Here is a 23,553-nt window from a genome sequence, read left to right on the forward strand (position 1 = left end):
TGGATTTTCCACTTAGGTGAATGCCCTCCCTCTTGCTGGTAGTTTCAGTTTCCCCCACCAAATGTGCTCCCATCATTTTAAATATGTAAGTGACCATTTGAAAGGTGGAGCCTCAGACTGGTTCTAGCATAGCAACAGGGGAACTCAAAGGGAGGAAATGATGTTCATGTTCTCAGAAAACTTTTGCATATTTCCAAAATCAGAGTTCTGACAAATTTGAAAGTGACAAGGGTTTGAAAGTTTTAAAAAAAAGAAATTTAAAAGATATTAATGCATTCTTGAAACAGCAGTATTTCAATAGGTAAACACTGCAACAGTAAGTAACCTTGTTATTTACTGTAAAGGAAGTCACAGTGCATACCAGAATGTTGCCCATGTTTGTAATCTGTGGAGACAAGAAGTGACAACTTCTTGTTATGGCTAAGAAGAGTACGAATTCAATACTGTCTACAGACTTCTGGAAAAGCACACCCACTATGCCAGCTCTGGCAGGTCTGCCCATGCAGGAGGCAGCCAAATGTCAAAGCCAATTGCTAATCCACCAAAGTGACAACAAAGAGTTCAGGGCTGCATGGGCTGAAGACAACATGAAAGAGAAAAAATTGAAGCCACTATATTTACTTCTGTGGCCTTGTATGAGTTTGCCATGTTACCTTCTTACCCTGCATTCATTTCACTATCAGGCAATCTCCTGAAACATAATTTCTTTGCTTGTCCCCTTGATAGAACATTTTACTTTATTTAAAATGTTTGACTTTATTTCCAAAGGCAGGATAAAAAAGCATTTTATTTGTGCTATGAAATGAGAGAGTGAAGCAAGTTCCTGCAAGCAAGCTGCTTTGTTGAGTCAAATTTATACTCTCATTTTGAGTGTGGAGCTTATACCATTCTTCACTTCACAGGAAAAGATACGATTTACGCTAATGCATAGTAATCTCTGTACAATCCCAACTCACTTTCTCTGCTTTCAGCCACGCCCTAGTGGGAAATTTCTCTGAGAAATTAACATGGGATCAGCTCCTAACTGCATTTTCAAATATATTTATTGGTTTTTTGGGTTTTTTTGGTAGTGTTACAACAAAGAGATTTTACTAATTAATACTAATAGGTCTGTGATAACAGGTAAAACCTAGACACTGGAAAGTGCTACATTTGGACCATTTACTTTCCTGGAACATTTTGAGCATGAAATAAGTTAAATTACTGTTATTTTCAAAACACATTATAAACTGGAAAAGTGGTGAGTGAAAAAAACAAGGCATTCACCAAGTATTAACTATTAAGAGTGAAGTTAAGAGTTGTAGATGGTTTCACACTGTTTTTATTTTCTATGATCAGTATAATAGAGTGGTTGTATATAATAAATAATGCCAGCTATTTCAGTATGAGTGTCTTGCAAAAGCTAAATAAATAAAAAGTGACTTAGCTTTTATTTACCTTGCAGCAGGTGAATAAATAAGGTGACAGTGAAATAAATTATTTTTCCTGCCACCTAAGCATGTCATCAATTCTTCTTACTAAAGTAATGAAGCAAGGAAACAATATTTTGTTTTCTTTTTACTGTGGTGGAGGAGTTTTATATCAAAAAGGAAGATAACACTTCAAATTTGAGGATAGCTGTGGCATAGTATTACTGTCTGCCTTCTAAGTCAAGTCCTGCTTTCTGTTTAAAAAAAATCTGAAATGGCTCTAGACTATCCTGTCACGAGTATTGCTTCCTAGGAATTGCTTGCATAACATGTAAAGAACACATATGGACAATTTATTTGGGTCTCAGTTTCACTCTGTCATGGAAATTTTATTTATGTGCTACACAGGATTTCTTCAAGGAAATGCTTGTGTCTTCTGTCTATAATTCGATGCTCAGAATTTCTTGTAAAAGTGGGAGTGTCAAGTGTGAAAGAAAAAAACAATCCTCATTTATTTCCTTCTAGTTCATTGTTTCATTTGGGAGTCCAGGCTTCAGTTTAAATTTCAGGGATGCCATTCAGAGCAAAGTATTTGTAGAAATTTAAAAATGGCCTTTTATAAAGGCAGCAGTGAAAATGGTGATCTGTTGTTTACTTTCTGTGGCAAAATTGCAGGGTGGCTTTTCTCCATGGACCCTTTGATATTAGACTATTAAGTCCACTTTCACTACCAGTCCTGGACTTCTGAAAACTTCTAGACTACATACATATGACAGCTTTGAGAAGCAGTGGGAGGAATGTGAAAGACGGTGCAAAACTGAATTCTGTGGTAACTGGGCAAATTGCCAGTAAATTCAATGAAGCTTTTCATTAAATTTAGTGTGTTTTACATTAAAGCTGAATTTGGCCCACTGTCTGCAGCTATTAAAGCTATAGAGATTTAAAAAGTTACATTAAATTTAATGTACTTGAAAAAATTCACTATAATGTTGAATCTATTTTAAATGAACTTGAAAAATACTTTTAAATTATCCTGTTAAGGATTCATATGGTGTTTGGCTTCTCTCTTTATTTTCTGTCTGGATGGATCAGATGAAACACATGGTGATTGGTTCCCAGAGTTTTCTGTATACACTTGGCAACATCAAATGAAAACATGTATACATCTCTTTATAAAAAAAATTCTTCTGTTGTTAGATTTTTTTTAATGACTATCGTAGAATGATAGATAATTAAGATTGTTCTCTTTTTCCTTTAAGTTTGTCTTAGATTGATGTTATATTAATGGCCAGTTTCTTTCACTAGTAAATGTCCAGAAGTTAAGGACTTAAGAGCTCTACAAAGGAAGACGTACTTTTATGTCCTAAAGGATGTGGAAAGATGTCATTCCTTTCCTGCCCATCCTAAGGAGGTATGAATAGAGAAGTTAGAATAAGACAGATCAAACAAGTCAGTGAGACCTGCTTGAAGGATTGCAGCCCTATTTAGGATCCATGCTTCCAGTTTTGCAACTTCTGTCTAAGCAACAGGAGGTGTTTGCAGACAGGGAGTATTATTAGTGATTTTTTTGATAGAAAGTCTTTGGGAATAGTCTGGACAGCAAATCACATGTTGATGTGTAAGGAGATGCAGGGAAGAGAGCAAAGCTGAAATTTCCCGTTTGCATGCAAATAGCAGTGAGTTTTGCAGTGTACATTTTTCTTGGCTGGGAAAGTTATGTTCATTAGGTCCTAATTCTTCAGCCAAACCCAGAGGGGAATGCTGAGTACATCAGGTACATTTAAGGAAATTATGTGAATAGAAATGTGCTTTCATAGTGAACACTTCACATCTACTAAGCCTTAGGTCATAAGTTTGAATTCCACGCTATGCAGTTCCCAGGTCAGAAGGCAAAATTCCTGACTGAAGATTGTTTGCTGACACTTTTGAAATAAGCAAATGTTATCCATTTATTCCCTTTTGTCTTGGTGCCATTTGCCATTTGTATCTGGGAATGTCATGTCCAAGAGGGTACTACAGGTCCCTTGGTACAGAAGACAAAGTTATATTCACTCATATTAGATCACTAATATGTAAATTATCCTGTAAATTCATTCAGGGACACCAATTTTGAGAGTTGCCAAGTTAATTTATATTGACAACACATCTGTAAGATGAAGAACATTAGCAGGATTTGGCTCATAACCAGACAGGTACCGAGTTATCCCAAAACACAAGAAGAGTTGGCAGTTACTTAGGGTGGAAGTCAGCACATGATGCTCAAAGCACTGCTCAGGGGAGTTCAGCTGGTTTACCTCCTACCACACTGTTTTTTTGTGTGTAACAGGATGGTTAGTCCTGCATGAGGCATGAGATGGCTGTTTTTCCAGCAGCATTCACAATCTTCAACCCAAACAACAGCAAATGTGGCAATGTTTTCTGTAAGTCTGCTCCCTTTCCCTGTCATAAGTTTTTCTCTCCATGTTTTGGTCAAACTCCAATTATTTTCTTTTTAAAATATATTTATAATATATTTTATATATATGAAATATATATATATATATTTATATATATAAATAATATATATTATAATATATATATTTTATATATATAATATATATATTTATATATATAAAATATATATTATATATAAATATATATATAAAAATATATCCATATATATATCCAATATATATAAAAATATATCCAGTTACTTAATTAATATATATTATATATATATAATAAATATATATATATTTATATATATAAAATATATATATATTTATTATATATAAAAATATATATATAAATATATATATATAGAAATATATATATATTTATATATATATTTAAAAATATATCCAGTTACTTAATTTTCCCCCCATGAAATTCCATTCTGTTCATTTCAAGAACACCTTTTCATTGCTGGCCTTGCTGACAGTAAAGTGACTTTTGTCCTATATTGGTTTTGCTGCATCAAAGTCTAATTCAGGCTTAAAACTGCCCTCTAGCAATTACTCACTATTTGAATTTATCCCTGATTATTTAACTAATAATGCAATAACCTCAAAAACATAAGAAGAGACAGGCAAGAATGTGCAATTCTTGATGGTTTTTGTTTTTATATTCCCCTGTCACCACAAAGAGTATCCCTTAATTATGTGTTTGAATTATTGATGCTGCTCAGTTGTAGAGAAGCTTATCATCTGAGTACCTTTTATTTGAATTTCTATCATTTTACTCTGCCAAATCTATATAGAAAAATATGGTATTTACTGTAGTTTACTGTAAGTTGTCAGTAAACTTGCCCAAACAAATGAAGTAGGACTGCATCCTTCAGTGACAGGAAACACAGTTTAAAAAAAAAAAGAAATTACGCAATGACAAGAAGAACTGTGAGCCAATAGGAATAAAAAACGTGTTCACCTTCTTGTTATCTCACAGCATTCAGATGATCATAACAGTTTAGAAAGCATACCGCCCACACCACAGGATCTTGCTCCTCTTTAATTTTCTCTAATTTGTGTAGTGAATAACCAAATACTCATAATGCAATTAGAAGATAATCAGGCTTGTAATTATGTTAATTGCTGGAGACTTACATCAATCCTCCAGCAAAGTGATAGGATTTCAGGGGAACTATTAACATGGGAAGAGAGAGGAAGCACACATGAGAGAGAAAGAGATTGGGGGAGTGGGTAAATTGATGAACAGCTTAGGCTTGTATCATTGAGCAACAATGAGAATACAATGGTGCAACAAATGAAAAGGGCCTCAAGGGGAGAAGCTCAGAAAATGAGGTTTTAGGTACCAGCAACTCAACCTCTTTTGTCTGTTTTCTTCCCATAAATAATCATGTTGTGCATCTATATTTATTGTAATAAGCCCAATTCAGAGAAATCGGATCCATAGCTGAACAGAGAACAAAGGGGAACTGTTCAGCTATGCAGCAGTTTGCCATGTCTCCCACACCACTGAAAGAGCCACTGTATTACCTTCTGTCCCCGACTCCTGGGGGTATTCTTTTCTCATGGTGATGTCCAATATTACATTTAAAGCCATAATACTGCAACTGCAATGGGCTGTCTCAGAAATGTCATGGATCAGTCATAATCTCTGAAGAACATACAATACATAGTGGACCGACAGAATTTATAAAGTAATCCACAGTGGAAGTGGGTTTTTGTGTTTTTATTTACCTTTTTGTCAGTACCTCATCAAGACTGTAATGATTGCTTAAGTCTTTTGAAAGTGAGTTTTGTGAGATGTAGTCTGATACAAGTTGTAGATGATGACTGTACTCTATTAGGGTGGCTATTTCTCAGTTTACAGAACAGTTTTCTGTGTTTATACTACCTGTCAGAAATCGACTAGCTGGCTTAAAACAAAAATAGATTTTTAAAAAAGAGTATAGTTGTTATTATTACTAAGTTACTTTTTGGCAGTTTAAAAGCTAGTTTCAACATGGAAAATTAAACTAGTAAGGATGAAGAAAGTAAGACTGCCCTTAGATTAGTATGATATTTTTGCCCACAGCTGTCATGATAAAGATAACGAGTAAAATCAGTTGTTTTCTCTTTTGATTGTATGTTTATACATGCAATTAAACTACATGGCATTTTGCAGCATTTGATTTGCTCCAGGAATATACCTAGATGTAAAAATACATTAGGTTTTGCAACCCCATGGAAAAGCACATTTTGTCATATGTATTTTAGTGGGCATTAGACTATTATTTATGAACTATGAATAATGATCTAAAGAGCTGAGGGGTTAAGAGAAAATATTTGAACATATTGAAGTGCCCTGTGTTGAAATATTTCCTATAAGTGACTTTTTCTGTAAATTTGATTCAGGTTCAACTATCAAGTGTCATCGGTCATTCCTACCATATCATGTCTTTAAATTCCAATTAAGTTTGATTCCTCAGTTCTAAAAAGCCTAGGAAGTGTCAAAAGAAACTCTCTTTCAAAGGCTTCATCTACTAGAGATTTCTCCCTCATTGTTTCTTCAAACAGATGAGTGCTGCATACCTTGACTCCAGCCATGACAACACAATTCCCATGAAGCAGCCCTTAAAAATCACTCTGGAGCTCACACAGCAGGAGACTGAAGAACATAAACCCAATGTAAGCCCAAGCTTCCTCACACACAATTCTTGAGCTCTGTGGGGCTGCATGCCCCTCTTTGGCCCACCCTGGTGTACCCTTGTTGCAGGAGTGTGGCAAATATGGGGGCTCTGAATCGATCCAGGTCTATTCTGGGCCTCTGCAAGTGTCTGAAGGAACTGTGTCTGTCTGAAAAAAAAGATTGAGCATGCAATATGCTCAGAGGACATCTTCAAATCTAAACAATCCAGGTGAAAAAGCAAAAAAGGGAACAGCACCTTCTTCTTTCTGTGCCCTTCCCACATAGATGCACACAGCACCCAGTGCAGTGGGGAGTGGATGTGCTGCTCAGCACACCCCCATCAGGGACATAGCAATGCTCAGTTTACTTTATACAGACTGACACATTTAGGCCTTCATGGAGCTGTAAAATTTCATTTTACCTCAATGACACTTCCAATGTTCTGAAAGTGAAGCATTGAATTCCAGTTTTCGCCCAGAAACTGACTTCCCAGAAAATTTAAATAGAAGAAAACAAAACATAACCCTATATATTTGCATTTGCTTCTTTTTACTTCTTACATGAAAGATATTGACTGACATCTCTCTCCCTTGTTGGTAAGCTTCACTGTGTGTAGTGTACCTAATAATAATCTTCACATATATGCAGTTGTGAAGATATCACAACCTCATTGTTACTAAATTTATATAGGTATTGTAATGAGCAATAGAGTATAATTTACTTTAATTAAGTACCCTTGTAGATGTGCATAGTTTTAAAACACTTTCACACCAAGCTTGAGTATGATCTAATTTTACTGTCTTTTCTTGAGCTGTGCTCTAGATTCCTAGCTAGCAAGGAGAAGAAGGACCAAAAAGGACAATGCAAGCAGAGAAACTGTTAAGCAAGGAAAACACAAATATTTAAAAGTATATTCCAAGTAGAAATTTGAAAGAAAGGAAGTTTTGTTCAGTTATGAATTACTTTCACTTTTGGTATCTTCCTTGGATTGTACCTGTCAGCCACAAGCTTTTTAAAAGTGGATTTATCAGTGCTTGGAATTTGGGATTGCTTGTGCAGGTGGGATAAGGGTTTGACTTATAAATCCCAGTGGTAGTATCAAGTGAAAAGGTCCCCTCAGGGCCTCTTGGCACTTTCTGTTGGTAGCACAATAACTGTGTTTCATGACATTGTCCAGGATATGGAGCCCAAGCAACAGAGAAGGCATTATTATCCACAACTTCCCTGTGCTGGTTGGATAACCTATTTATTTTCACCAATCTGTTCTCCTGGCTGTCAAATCTCAGGATTTTTCTACAGGTTGGATTCTAAATTTCAGAGATTCCTGCTGATTGCCTACCACTGTTCCTATAGCTGTATTTTTCCAGTTGTTCATTCACAGAGTGTCTTTATAATTGAAGGCCTTGGAAACAGCTGCCTGACTTGCCCAAGATTCTCCAACTTATGTAACATTTCAAGGAGCATCTCAAGCCTGAAATAACTAAAATATAACCAGTAGAACACAGTGAGGCTCATTGTCCTGATATCTAGGGCCCCCAAATGCAGCAGGTCCCAGACTCTTTTAAATTAATTGCACCTACCATACTTGTAAGGGTGGTATTTGAGTTGTTGTACAGGGATGAAATAGAGGCACACAAAATGAAAACAAGTATCAACGCCAGCCTTTGTCAAGATGTCAGGGAGGAAATTTTCTTTCTTCTGTGGAAGAAATTACTGTACTTTTGGTATGACATTTTGTCCCAGCCTATAATGTAAAGCAATAGCAATCCACACAGAAAGAAATGAAAGAGTCACAAAAATATTCTGTGACTTGAATGAAGTTTGCACCACAGATCTGTGTACCAGAATCAGCAGCAGAAAAAGCAGAAGAAAAGGATTGTCGCCCCTCTATTCCTCTTGGGACTCCAGCTGGAGTTCTGCAATCACATCTGGGATTCCCCAACTTAAGAAGGACATGAATCTGCTGGACAAAGTCCAGAGGAGGCTACACAGGGATGGAACACTACTCCTATGAAGACAGGATGAGAGGATTTGGGTTGTTTAGCCTAGAAAAGAGAAGTCTCCAGGGAGATCTTAGGGCACTTTCCAGTATCTAAAGAGGCTACAGGAAAGCTGGAGAGGGACTTTTTACAAGGACATATAATGACAGGACAAGGGACAATGGCTTTAAAGTGACAGAGGACAGGTTTAGATTAGATATTAAGAAGAAATGCTTCAAAGTTTTTAGGGCCACATTGGAAGGGGCTTTGAGCAACATGGTCTAGTGAAAAGTCTCCCTGTCCACAACACGGGGTTGAAATTAAATCATCTATCCAAACCAGTGTATGATTCCGTGATGTCATTGAAAACCTGTACGTTTAAAAGAGCTTCTTCTGCAAATAATTTCAAACACATAGTCTTGTGATAACACAGCAAAGCATCATTTTGCCCCATTGTAACATCATACATCTCCATGACCGTGACTGTATTCATTAAAGGAAATGTACATAATTAAAGAAAATGTACATAATTCTTATTTTCTGCCTTGAACCTACCCTGAGCAATGTTGGGGAGGAGGGGGGGAGCCTCAGGTTTGAACAAGAAATGGGATGGTTGATTTATTTTTTTTTTCTTTTCTTTTTTCTTTTTTCTTTTTTCTTTTTTCTTTTTTCTTTTTTCTTTTTTCTTTTTTCTTTTTTTTTTAAATTTGGAAAAAGTGAACTAAATTCAGCATTCAAAATTAAATCACATCAACAATTGTCTTCCAGCTTCTGTTATCTCAATATTAACAGTTTCCTTGTCAGTATGGAATTTGTCAGCTGCTGCCTTGTAGTGATTTGGAAGAGCTTGCTTTCAGATATCAGCAGTCCCTAGCTTGTGAGTAAGTGGACATATACTTGAGTATTCATGTGCCAGTATGGCAGAGGATCAGAGGCAGCTGTTCACAAAACTTCATTAAAATTGTGTCACAGCAGTTTGGAAGCATTTCTTATTACTGTTTATTAGTTGAAATGATGTTATGATATCATCATGCTTTTAATTGTCCTGCCACAACTTTCTCCTAGCATATGAATAGAACAAATGCAGAGATTGCAATATACTCAGATTTCTCAGCATTTTCCACATATTTATCTGCTCCCACAACGTGTGCTCCATGATGGATCCACAAAGTGGCATTCTGATACAAGTGTCCAATGGCAGTGGCACACATGCACCCCCAGGGACAAGCCCCTTACTCTGTATCCTCAATAGATGTAAGTAAATACAGCAGCACACGTCCTCTGTAACAGAAGATGATGAGGTGCACTCATGGATGCACATCTGCCATGTGTGGGACCAGCTGTGCCAGCTGAAGTAATTACTGCCAGTGTAGGATCAATACAGTACAACACAATTCTATTTTGGTGATAGCAGTATCTGACAAAAGTAAGTTTGGAGTTTATATTATTGCTTTTGTAGAAAGGACATCAGCTTCTCCTAGAGCAGGGTGTGAAAAATGATTCTCTAATCATCCTGCTAAAGGTGTTAATTACCAGTGCTGGTTGGTCATTCTTTTAGGAGGAAAATGCATGGATACAAATCATGCTGGTCTCCAGTGTGGATGTTCATTTGTATGTTTATAAAACCAAACTACTTATCACTGAGCGCCTTGGCCAAGGTAAGCTTTGCAATGAAGAAAGAGTTATTTTTTTCTGAATGTATCTTCTTATTCTAGGATTTATATCAAAATCCCAGTAAAGCCAAGCTATGGTAGAGCCACTAGTCAGTCAGGAAAAATGCAATTCATTTTTTGGGGATTGAGAAGTAGACAACACAATACAAATCCTTTCCCAAAACTCTGGCCATACTCAGGAAGGTGAAAAGTATGAGGACAGTTTGGGATGAGTGATATGGGTGTAATTTATTCTCTTTTTTCTGAAGGAGTGTTGTGCATAGAGGAAAAAACAAAACAAAACAAAAAACCCCCAGACATTTCAAGGAAGAAGGTGGAAGAAATCCAAGGACAGACAGAAAGGGGTGAAAAGCTCAAAAAGAGCTAAAGAGTGTGTATTTGGATAAAACATGAGATAAATCTGTAGTGTGGGTACTTGGTTTTGGTTTTGTTTGAAACAAAATATTGCACTCATTCTTTGGGTAGACAAATAATTATATGAAAGAGCTGCCTGACTTCCTCAGCAATTCTCCAATATGCAAGACACTGATTTTAGCTAAGTGCTTATTAAAAATTAACACTATTTTCCATTGCCTTGTGAGAACATTTACTGAATTTAGTAAGACTTTGCTTTTACTTTGTTATTAATATATCCTGAGATATTCTAACTCATATTATTTGCATTCCATAAAAAGATGATTGTAAAATTTGTTTTAGAGCCATGTTTTGAAACAAAGAGTTTAGAGATAAATAAATGGAAAGTTCTTTTTGTGCTTTTCTGCTGAATGGTGTCTTGGCACACAGCAGAATAGCTTGCTTACTTATGTGGATTTACAGCCTAGAATGAAAATGAAAGAAAAGCTATGTAGAATAGAAAGCAGAAAAGAATTAACTTCAACAAAACTGGAATGAAAGTCCTGTAGATTTTGCCAGGTCTATTGTCTCAGCTGCCAGGTTTCTTCATCTTGTGCCAGGTTCTCTCTCTAGATGCTGGTTAATTTTTCCATACATCAAATGCTTCACACCTGATTAGATTGGCTTTTACACTGCTAGAAGGACAGGACATTGCTAACCTGCTATGACTAGAAGCCAGACTGTCTTTTGAAACATTGGCTCTGTTTGGAGGCTCTCTTAGGGACACCTTGTGGAGGGTAATCAATTTCCATCAGGACAGGAGTTCAGCCTCTCTCTTGTGACTGTCATAATATAATTAAAAATTATCCTCAAGAAATTTTACTGTGTAGTTCCACCAGCTGTGCCTGACTCCTTTCGTTCTGCTCTTTTGACAGCAGTAGTTTTGACCATCTTGGATGGTCTCCAGTGAGCTCCTGCATTCAGAAATGCATTGTCTTTCATTTTAAGTGGCCTACCAAAGCCTTTCTGTCAGTGTCCTAGTTTCTTTTCCATGCACTCACACATTTATTAGATTGGCTTCATCATGAATCATTAATTACCAAACATTTTTGTGGCTTTTTTTTTTTCCTAGGAGTTGTTTGTAACATGAAGAGGTTTCTTTTTCACTCTTCTCACAATAAAATAAAGTCTACAAGTTGTGTGACAGATTTGTGCTTGAAGGGAAGCCACTGGGTCAGTGGTGAATACCTTTTGCTTTTTGCTTCCAGTCCTTGCTTTAGAGAGGGATATGGCGGACTTTATTTATCCTTGCTCCTCCCTTGGAAAGTTGTCCTGCAGGAATTCAAATCTTATGCTATTTCCTGGGCCATCAGGAAGCCAGTACAGATGAAAAAAATGGTCTACTATGGCTCTTCAGTCCAAATGGAAGACTTGTCAACCAAAATTGAGGAGTTTCTTGAGGAATTTCACGATCTGAGAATTCAGTTAGACTGCAGAGGGAATGTGCTGCTAAACCAGGAATAAAGGCATCATTAGGATATTGTGCACATTTTAAGCAGATGACGTAAAAAATATCAGCATATGCTGCAGAATTTGATATGAGAGAGATTGCACCGCTGCCACCATGCCACGAAGTTACATAAGTGAGTCCTTCCAGGAAAATGAGGTGTGGGGCATGCTATGAGTCTCAGTTTTATACACCAGGCTTAGTTCAGAAATTCTGAGAGATGCCTACTCTGCAAGATTTCAGACTCACTCATCCAGTCATTGGCATTTCCTTTTGATTAGATGAGGCATCTGGGGTAATTAGGTGAATCCCATCCCTTGGCACCAAACCATCCTTATCTATCCAGGAAAAAACTTGAGTACCCACAAGCTCAGCAGCCTCTTCTGCAGACAGGAGTTGTGCCTTGCCGGTGTGAGGACCAGCTCCCACTCCTGGACTTGTGGCTGTTATCAGCCTGCTGTGAAACAGCCTTCAAAAACCTGCTCAGGCCCTCCTCTGCTTTGCTCAGGAATGCATTTTAACTGCATTTTAACTCAATTTAACTGTGTTTTAACTCAGGCCCCACACCATGGTACTCACCTGAGCTGTGCTGTGGCCGTGTCTCTGCCTGGCCATAGACCTCTGAACCCAAGATCTACTGCCAGTGACTTCCTGGCTCCACTTTGGACTTGCCTCATCCCTGTGGATCTGTCCAGTGATCTATTTATAATCCCTGGCCCCGCTCCACTCTTCACATTGGGAACACCTCTATGTTCCCCACTATACTCACTTTCTTTTCCTTTCAGTTTACCATAAAGCTTTTATTTTATTGTAGAAAATACATGAGGTTCAGTGTGGAATTTAGCATATTTGTTCTTCCTTTCAGTGCATTACTTTTTTTTTAAATTCACAAGTGCATGGAATTTTTATAAGGTGATGGGCATTAAGAAAGAAATGCAATTATATGCTTAGAAATGAAACTTATGGACTGAAATTCTGAGATGTTCGATTGTTCATTGGAGAGATTTTCGATACTTCTAAAGCACTGATATGGTTATTACATTAATATAAATGATGTAGAAATTTATCTGTTTCTCTTTGTGTTTCTCTATACTTTTACTATGATTCCATGATTTCATAGTGTGATGTAACCCCTTTTTCAAGAAAGACCTTGAGCATGTCTTCAGGTTCATTCTATTCAGGAAATCACTTCAACGTAAGTTTCAAGGATATCCTTTAAAACCTCTTCTGCTTTGTTTGCCTTACTGGGCCTACTCTGAAAAGTTTGAGTATCCTGACTCTGAAAAAGAGGGTCACTCCTAAGAACTTACATTGCTGGTAGATTATTAAGGTCATCCAAAATGTGTGCATAGTATTGAAATAAACACAACATTCATTCTGTAATATATATGGGGCTTTTTTCATACAGATTGACACTTTGAAAGCATTCAGGTGTTTCAAAAGAGTTCATTCAATTTTGTTTTCTTGCTACAAAAGTCAAGAGCCTGTCAGTTGCTCTTTCCTGGAACACCAAACACTCACAACTCCCTTCTGAGTCAAGCATCAGTGAAGGGTAAATGGATATTAGGAGAAAAATTAGTTACATAGTCTAGAATTTTTCAAGAAGCAACTTTCAAATGTTGAAAAGGTGTTCTTGAGGCTTATTTTACTTTTGAAAGTAATGAATTTGCCTTCACATTAAAGGTTTGGTGTAAAGTGTTGGGTATAATGTACTCTTCTGCAAAACTTTTAGTCAGAAATCCAAGGAGGTTTATATACATACATATATATAAATTAATATTATTTTTATATATAGATAAAATTAATATTTCACTGGCAGATTATATGTATAAGCTTCATCAGCAGCTGTATCTAGTATTCCAATATAAATCAATTTTCTTCTTGGAACCATTTAGTACCTGCAAAATGCGTAAAAGAAACTGCTTATACTCTGTATTCCTAAACCATATCCTGTGTGTATGGTTTGAAATAGAGGACAGAGAAAAATCTTAATCTAATGTTACTGATCCACTACATGTGTTTAATTTTAAGTGGGACTTGGCAGTTACAAGTGATTCCTGTGTGTTTCTCAATGTGTTTTTTGTTCATCAATGCACACAGTCACACATAATTCACCATGCTCAGGGGAGCCAGACCCTTGCTAAAATGAGATTTAAAAGAGAAATAGTTTCAATCTAACCTCCAGTTTTATTTTTCCTAGCAAGCATTGTTGTACTCTGTTCTGTCCTAGTAGCTGTGATTACTTTTTGTGTAGTGCATGTGCCCCAGTCCAAGTGCACCTCCCAGACTTGGACTGTGTATTACGCACATGATGCAGACTTCTCTGTGTAGAGGTGTCTGTGCAGAAAATTCTTCCCCTGCACAGGGCAGCCTGAGGCTGGTACTAGTTCCCTCTCCTCTCTTGACTTTTGAGATGTTTTAAATACATCACATGACTCTAGTACATTTGTGAGCTTTGGCAAGTGCCTGGTAGTGTGAGGAGGACTGATGAACATTGCCATATATCAGTCCGGATAAAAATTCATATTTTGGAGGCCTTCCAACTCTAGTACTTTTCCTGTGTCTAATATTTTACACAAATACTTAAATGGGCTTTAGGAAAGAGAATTTGGCTCCCTTTGTGTTCAGTGTGGGATACAGGCACAGTTGCAGAGAGCCAAATCCACCATTTAAACCCTTCCTTGTTACAAATACCCCCAGCTGTTTTGTCAGACCTGTTCCAGGGAAATGCTTTTACTGTGTCTGCCAACCTGTAGGACATTACACATTCAGCAGTGCACAGAAAGCACTGTAATTTTCATGTGAAGAAAAACAGTAAATCTGTCTGTAGACTAAATAGAAGCAAGAAGAGAAGCAACAGGCAGTCAGACTTAAAATACAGTTGTCCTAGGTATACAGAAAATTGCTTTATGAGCCCAGCACGTACAGCCAATTTTCTACTGTGCATTGAGAAAAAAAGCTTGCAAATATGGGATTTCTGGCAATGGAAACTTGTCTAATATAGCAGGTCAGATACATGTGAGAAGTTTTTATCTGCATAATGGTGCATGGTGGCAGATTACTTTTCTTAACCTTATATAGTTTTATTGCAACATTAATGAGGTATAGCTTCTAAGGGTGAAAGGTGTAACCTAATATCATTTGAGGAGGGAAGAACAGACCCAATATAACACATGGGGATGTTTTTCGTGATTATATGGTATAATATGTTCTCATTTCTGTTCCAAGAAGGTACTGTAAATGCTGCCAAATTTCTTTGTCTACATATATGGAGGTAGCACTGACCAAACAATACAAGCAGCAAAGGCAGTTCTGACCAATGGGGCATCATTTGTGATCATTTGTGATACCAAACTGGGTAGTTATGACAAAAGTGCATTACCAGTGAGCTAGGAAAATTATATTTTATACCTCTTTGTAAGCACTTCCTTCTGAGTGAATTTTTACATAGTTCATATAAATTTCTATCAATAAATATAGCTCTTCTCACATGGTGTCCTAAACACTCACCCTGATATCAAGTTGTCCTAAGTAAAAATGTGGCCCTGTGATCTGTGTGCCTCTTAGAATCAATGAGCTTCATTGTCTGCTAAGAGTGATCATCTTAAATATAATGTATTTTCAAGATCCAGTGACACATTTCAAAACTATTTGGCACCTGCCTGACCCCCAGCCTACTCCTAGACTTATATTGCATGATACTTGCTCTGTTTTAGATTATATTCAGCCTTACTAAGCTCAACCCTCTTCCTAGTCAACAAGTGACCTAGAAAAACCTAGAAAAAACAAGAACTTCAATTTTTTTGGGTGTCCTAATAAAATTCTACTTTGCTCTCAACAATCCTCCCTGCTGCAGGTATTGTAGGAATATAATTTCCTCAGTCCTCATCAGAAATATTTGTAGTTCTATTGAAAGAGTCAAATTATAAAGTCAGTTTTTCTACCCAAATTGCCAAAACCCATCACTTTACTTAACAGGCCAAAGCCACATCTATCAAAGCTCTCATCAATAAACCTTTTTGTCAAGTGATTCTTGCCTGCATTCAGGCTTTTGGTACCTAATGGTAGATCCAGATCCTTCATGTCTGCTTTTCTGAAAACTAACCATGGCCCCAGTCTCAGACCACCCATCCACACGTCAACCAAAGTCACTGATGTCAGATATTCTGAGCATGAAACCCAACTGATAGGGGGCTCTTGCTCATGACCTGTGGTCAAATGAGTTATGTATGGATCACTATCTATAGTTGTGCTAGATTCACCTTTCAGGAAAACAAGAGATTTATTTCCTTGCATTCAGGAGGCAAGATGAGAGCTGGAGCCAGCTAGCTGTTAAGAGCTAGAATTTAGTTAAGGCCCATTTTTGTCACTGTGATTCAACCAAGTGACTGTAATCTCTGCTCTGTCAAACCCTTGTCATTGCATCCTAGTCCCATGAGCAAGCCATTTGTGCCAGAGAACTTACAAAGGGATATTTCCCATCAGGAGCAACACTTATTCTAGAAATGAAGATTTCTTAGGATTTGTCCACACTCCACATTGTATTTGGCACTCTCTTCACCCCTGACCAAGCTGTAAGACATTTTAATACTCCCAAAGGAGACACAAAATAGAAGTGGTTCACTCTGCTGGTAGTTAGATCTGTGGCCTAGAGGATTACAATTTCAGTCTAACTCTTGAAGCCCAACTCTACCTAACCTTGGCTTAACTGTAGCTTTTGATACATGTCAATGAAGAACTGTCTGTTTAAGCATTTGGCCCTATTGATGAAAGAATGAGCATTAAACATTGTGTATCTGGAATAATGATGCTTTAGTGTGGTCCTACACTGGATTATGTGAGTGCACAGATCAGGATTAGTTCTGGAATCCCTCTATGGCAGCCTGCATAGACCTGCTCATTTTGAGCAATTCACTTAGCATTTCTGCTCCTTAAATTGTTTGGGTGGGGACAGATGGCTGTGACAGACCTTGTATATTCTCCTCTTCACAGCTTCTCCAATAGTCCGTAAACCCAATCTCCAACACCCTAGAATTTCAGTTCTTGGCTTTGTATCACCAAAATTTGCTACTGTGCCAAATTTGGGAAGCAGAGTAGGTTTTGAAATATGGAAAAGTATCCAGTAGGGACCAAGCTAAAGCTATCATATTCATTGAACAGATTATAAACCATATTTAAAACTATTTCTCCATGGGTTAAAATGGGGTTCATTAACAAAAGATTTAAATGTTCCCCATGCCTTTGTCTTGGTACAGCAGAAAAAATTCCGAAAATGTGATAGCTCTGTGCTATACTGAACAGAATCAAATCTTTCATGTAAGTCAAACTTCAGTTCTCTACTAATAAAATCCTACATGCCCTTCTATAACACATGTTTATTCTGTAGTGGAAATGACACAAATCCTTAATACAGCATCAGTGCTGCCTATTGAGCTTTGTATTCTTATAAATGTTCCCATGGGAAATCTGAAGTTTGGCATCAGTAGACTGTATTTTTAAAATATCACAGATGGGGTGGAACCCAGCATCATGTTGCTTATTACTCTGGTGATCTATCTAAATGGTATTCTTTGCTGCTGAAATCTAATAAAAAATAACATTTTTGAACTATTAGAGATTGGATTAAAGCTCCTAATTGTCTCTTTCATAACCAAGGAAGGTCCATATTAATAATTCTTTCCAGAGCCATTGAAAAGAAGACATCTGTTTCAGCATACATTGTGAAACTCAAATCTGTCCAGTGCAGTTTTATTCATTTGTTACTTTCCATGAACAAATGTGACTGCACATTTATTTAAATCTTTAGAAATGTGGATGAACAAACAGAAGACAAAGTAAAGTTAAACCTGAATTGGAGACATGCTGTTATGGAAGAAACATTTCCACCCGCAGTAGGTGGTTTCTGCCCTTGCAATAACCCACTGTAATAATTCTGATATAGTCAAACTGTGCCTCTCGTATTCACTGTCTCAAATGGATGGACAGTTCCAAAAAGATTGCAAATATCCCACTTGTTTAGTAAAAGGTCATAGGAAAAAGAGAAGAAATGCCAGGCGCAGAGACTGACCTATTCAGAATATAATCACACCTTTCTTCAAGTAGACATATATATTAAAAAGAGTAGATACCTTACTGCATACTCCCTGATTTTCTAATGCAGCTGCCATGTGTGAAACTTTCAGACATGAAGAGGGTGTGGCGTCAAGTTTTATTACTCTGCCACCGTTTCTATTGAAATTATTAACAATGTGCAGTAGTGTAAGGGAATTTTATTTTGTGTACTCAGGCATCAGTTTTCTGGATTTGAGCTATTACTAGGATGAAATGAGGGTGACAGTCACAAAAGTGCTGCTCTCTGCTTACTATAGCTCCTACAGAACCTGGGCATTTTCAATATCCCCAAGCACAGACTTAGCAACATTACGTCTTTATTACTAAACAAACTAAGCTAATTCTGACCCACAACCCACCCCCCAAGAAAAAAAACCAACAAACCAAAGGAAAATAGTAACTAGAGAAGAGGACATGGATCCATACAAGCAAAGGAGAAGATGAAAAAGTTGGGAAAAAATAGGTGAAATAATGTTCCAAAGTGACGAATCTGGAATGCATGCTCATCTTGGCTTCACAGACAATGATAGGAGAGTAGAGGCTCTGCTCATGTTTTATTAGGGACCATATATTGTCTAAGCTGAGAGTACAGAAAAATTACTCTCCTGTTGATTTCTTAATGCCTGTGCCCCTGAGGGGAAAATTTGGGAGCAAAATAAACCTTAATTTAAGTGTAAAGATGTATGTCTTATTGCTGTAACAGCAGAACTGAAGTCCAAAAAACTAGAGATTTTTTTTTCTATAAATAATCTATTTATATTAGGAGGAAAGAATAGCAGCCTTGGTGGAGTAAAGAAGAGCTTACAAGAGCTTCTACTAGACAGACTGTATATTGGTGATGATCCTTATTTTCACTTAATAAGGTTGACAAAGAGACCCATTCTTGGAACATTAAATCTCCAGAAAAGTGCATGTTCATAGCACAGCAAAAAATTATGGTAATACTGTTTTAATTAGGTAGCAATTGTCAGCAGTCACTGCCATGAAACTAATCAGTATTGTGTACCAAAACCCTGGCACTCATAGTTGGTGTCTCCGAAACTATAATAATCCTTTACAATTTTACACAGTGTCTTCCACCCCCAGATAGCTTTTGCATTTTGTGTGTACACAGCATCGGACCTGGTAGGCTGTCTGGAGGAGGCACTTAGCAGGCAGCTGACCTGAAAGACCCTGCATGCAGTGCAGAAAAAAAAAAAAAAGCCAGTGTTGCCTCTTGGGGTTCCCTAGTATATCTACAGTGTTACCAGAAGGCTCAGGAAGTTGCATCTGTCAAGTGTGAAATTCTTAAGCTCAGAAAATGCCCACTTGGAGAATTAGGAAACACCTGGACATTTTCATCTGCCAGAATGCTCTCATCTCTTCATCATATGCAATAAATGTAGCCTATATATACATTTTTTCAGAAGTGTTTTATTGCCCATTTGTTTAAATCCACATTTTATGTTTATAACCTTTCAAAGGTGTGAAAGCAATACTTGTTCTATATTAACAATATGTTTATTTATTACCAACGGTATGATTTTTGGCCTTTTATTGCCAATGCTCTCCTCTCAAATGTTACAAAGTTGCATATGCTCTATCCTGTGTTTTTCTAAATCTCAAAGTAAGATGACAATGAGGGGTTACAGCTTAAAAATTATTAAATAACTTTCTTCTCTGATATTTTAATTTGCAGTCTTGACCATCATCAGGAGAGTAAATAAATTTATTACAGCTGTGGATGAGTATTCAGCACTGAAACCTGAGTTTTGTATTCAAAGGGATGTGTTGAAAGTTAAACAAACTCATCAGAGTCACCTTAAGTATATGAACATTGTTGCATTTTGCAGTTATACAGCTTGGTCCAAAAACAACACCATGAGGTTATACAATAAGACACTGAAACAGCCAAGGGACACAAAAACACTGTCAGAATCACTACAGTGCAGTTACAGAGCACTTTATAAAGTAATATGAGTAATTGCATGTAACAATTGCCAATATCCACAAGTACTAACCACGTCTGTAGTGCAGTAGGTGAGGAATGCTGTGGCCTTTTAAATGATGATCATCCTCTGCAATTCCAGCTTTGACATTTCCCTGCAGAAATTTCTCCTGCATGACCTGCACTACTGAAAGTGATTTAGTACTGACAAATTTTGTAAAATTGAAGTATTTTTAATCCTCATTGTTCTAGCTAATGTTCTGTTATTTTTTTTCTGATTTACAAATATTTCCACAGACTTCTTTTAGCTGACAGGCACCCAGTTGCTGTGGAGAAGGGGTATTAGGTTTTATTTTGTGTAAGAAACAAACCCAAGACAGTGTTGGAATCAGGTAGTGGTGAATTTTCCATTAGTATTTATAAGAAAAATGTTTTGGAATAACCTCAGTATCGAGAGTTGCAACAAAGGTCTACTGTAATTTCCTCAAAGGATTTTCTCAGAGTCAAAAGCTGTAAATTGCAGAAAAAACCCAAAGATTATGCTTTTACTCAATTAATTAACTACAACTTCTATAAAACAAGAAAAAATACATTAAGCAAGTTTTTGATGAAACAGAGAGTCTTAAAATACTTGCTGTACCCTTCCTCTAACTTGAAAAATGGCTCGTACTTTCTCTAAACCTCATGCTTTATTCTCAGAGGAGCATAGAAAATCATAACAAGAATACTTAATCCTTTTTGCTAACTAGAAATAAAACCATTTATGACCCTGTCAGACAGTCAAAGGGATAAACAGTTCCAAACAGAATAGTGGTTGTGTGCTTAAACCCAAAGATGGAAGGGTTGGTGTGTGGAAAACCAAACTGTGAAGTCCAACTTTCAGTGCCATAGTGACTCCTGAATTATAATGACAATCACTTTGGTCAGTGATCTCCAGAGTGGAAGAGTACTGGACAATAATTAACTATCAGCTTCAAAACAACCTGATATCTGAGGACTGGTGGTGCAGATGGAAAATTCAAATTCATGTATCAGTGACCAAGCTAAGAAGCCAAGCATTCCATTGCAGAATTTCCCAACTAAATGTTTGGTAATAGGTGCATTTCACCACTAATTCTTCATTTTGCATACAAGCACATTTTCCAGCTAGATACCATTCAGTAAAGAAACCACCATAACCATTATTAAAAAAAAAAAAAAAACTAAAACAAAACAAAGAAACAGAAAATACCACCCCAAAGTGCAGCCAGCTTTATTTGGGAGCAAAGGGGCAAACTTTTTTATGAACATACATAAGAAAAAAGAAAACATGTCTAAACATGGTACTGCTTGAAAAATGGCTATGTTAGTTTAGGACACTAACTAAAAAGAATTTCCTTACATATTAAAATGGTAAAGCCAAAAGATTAACTAGATCTTGTTCATAGTCCTTTTGTTTTTTCTGCCAGGGATAATAGATAGAACAGTAAATAACAGTACAAACGAGAATAGAACTTTTTGCTGTTTGACATAAAATACACAACGGAAAACTAATATAGTTACAATAATAAATCTACTAAATGTAGAGAATTCCCTCACTCCAGTGTTGTATTATGAATTCAGTAGCATAACACTTTATGTGACAGTTGGTAGCAAAACTTGAACTCAGATTATTAATAACCTTTCCACAGCCTATCATTAATGTCAGTGGGTGCGGTTTAGGAGTTTTATTTTGGCAAGTGTAATATGTTAACATATTAACTGACTGCTCGTATAGTCAGAGCAGGGATATTAACCAGGGAAGGCATTTCACGCCACTTCTGAAGGCACTAAAAATAAACTGCTACTTATCAACTCAGACAACTTGGTAAATGTCTGATTTCTGCAGTCTCTGAAGTGCTACATCGGCACTTAGTCTAGAGTTTAAGACATTTATTTCAGTAAGCATTTACACAGAAGAGGACAGTTTGGCTACAGGACATTTGCAGCAGACAAATCTTGTCAGTGATATCTTGTCAAGTTTAACATCCTGTGAAGGCAACCAGTGTCAGTATGTGCTGCTGAAAGAAGAGGAGGCTGAGATTGGTCTGTGGAGCTGCTGCCTGTTGTCCCAGACCAAGGGGCACAGACTGAGATATTTGCATCTTATGTTAGGCAATAGAGACTGCTTTTGAGTGATTCTGTCACATGTAACACCTTTGCTGCTGATACAGCTGTAAGAGGCCACAGCACAGGCTTGGAATGGCATATAAATGAAACTTCCTGCATGAAAAACTGGATGAGCCCTTCAAAATTTGCTCTGAATTAAGAAGTGAGCACAAAAGTAGACTGGTAGAGGTCAATTACAATTTCCCATTGCCATTCTTTGTTCTGGAAAGAATTAAGTTCCTTTGCCCTCTAGTGTACAGGTACCACAGGGTAGTCATTATTCAAGGTTGTCCAAGACTGTCCTAATTCATATGAGACATTATTACCAAGAGACGGTGTATGCCCAATCTCTTGGTATGGATAAATCTGGAGTTAGAGAGAATGTAAACCACTGTGCATGCAAGTCAGCTTGAAGAGATCTTGCTCCTTCTCCTCCTACTAGGCTGGGGATGCACACATGGACCATTGTTGAAAGATGCTCACTGAAACAAGTTTTTAAAGGACAGAAGATCTCTTGAAATCACTCTGTTTCACTGCTAAAGGCTGGTCAACTATTTTAAGACTAGGTGGAACAATTTTTTAATCTCCTAAGAGCTGCCAGAAATATCTCATATTACAAAGATTATAATTTCTACTACTCTGACTGGATATATAGAAAGTTGATCACTGTCTTCTTTACATTTATTAAAAGAAATATCACTTTTCAAGCTAAGCAATAATTTTTCTTTCATCTTTTCTTTGTGTTATACTTTCTACTTATTTTATAATTCTTGGTTGCTGGATTCATATTTTATTAATTTTCTTTTCTAATGGGTGATGAGATTGCTGAATTATCCTCGGTCTGTCCTCGCAGTTTAATTTGTTGAGTTCAATTTTTATTACTTTCTGTCTCGTAGTCTTTTCATCTGGGTTATCTTTTCTCTTGTGTGTTTATTAATGCATTGTTTAGACAGTTTTAAAAGCTTTACTAATACCAAACTAATTTAGATCTATTACTTTCCACCAACAAAAAGAGCCATTTTTCTCTCACAGAGGAAAATTATACAGGGTTGACCTGGTACTTCCTCAAAATCTGTGTTTCTTGTCAACTTATCCTTTCAACACTTAGTTATGGATGGATTGTGTAAGAATAATGGCAGCAACAATGGTTGTTCTATGTGTTCTAACAACAGTAGACACTAGTTTTTCTGATGAGCAGCACCCTAAAACTGCTTCATTCCATTTGCAAGTTGAGTACTTTATTTTACTAAGCAGATTTTTGTCCCATGTGTAATCATTCTGCATCTCTAATGGTTGTTTTGGGTTTTTCTATAATTCTAGTATTCTATATAGAACTTCAGTGTATTTACTTAACTTTAACTTTTCTGGTGTTAGTCTA

The sequence above is a fragment of the Passer domesticus genome, chromosome 1 (assembly GCF_036417665.1).
Source record: "Passer domesticus isolate bPasDom1 chromosome 1, bPasDom1.hap1, whole genome shotgun sequence".
In the NCBI taxonomy this organism is placed as follows: domain Eukaryota; kingdom Metazoa; phylum Chordata; class Aves; order Passeriformes; family Passeridae; genus Passer; species Passer domesticus.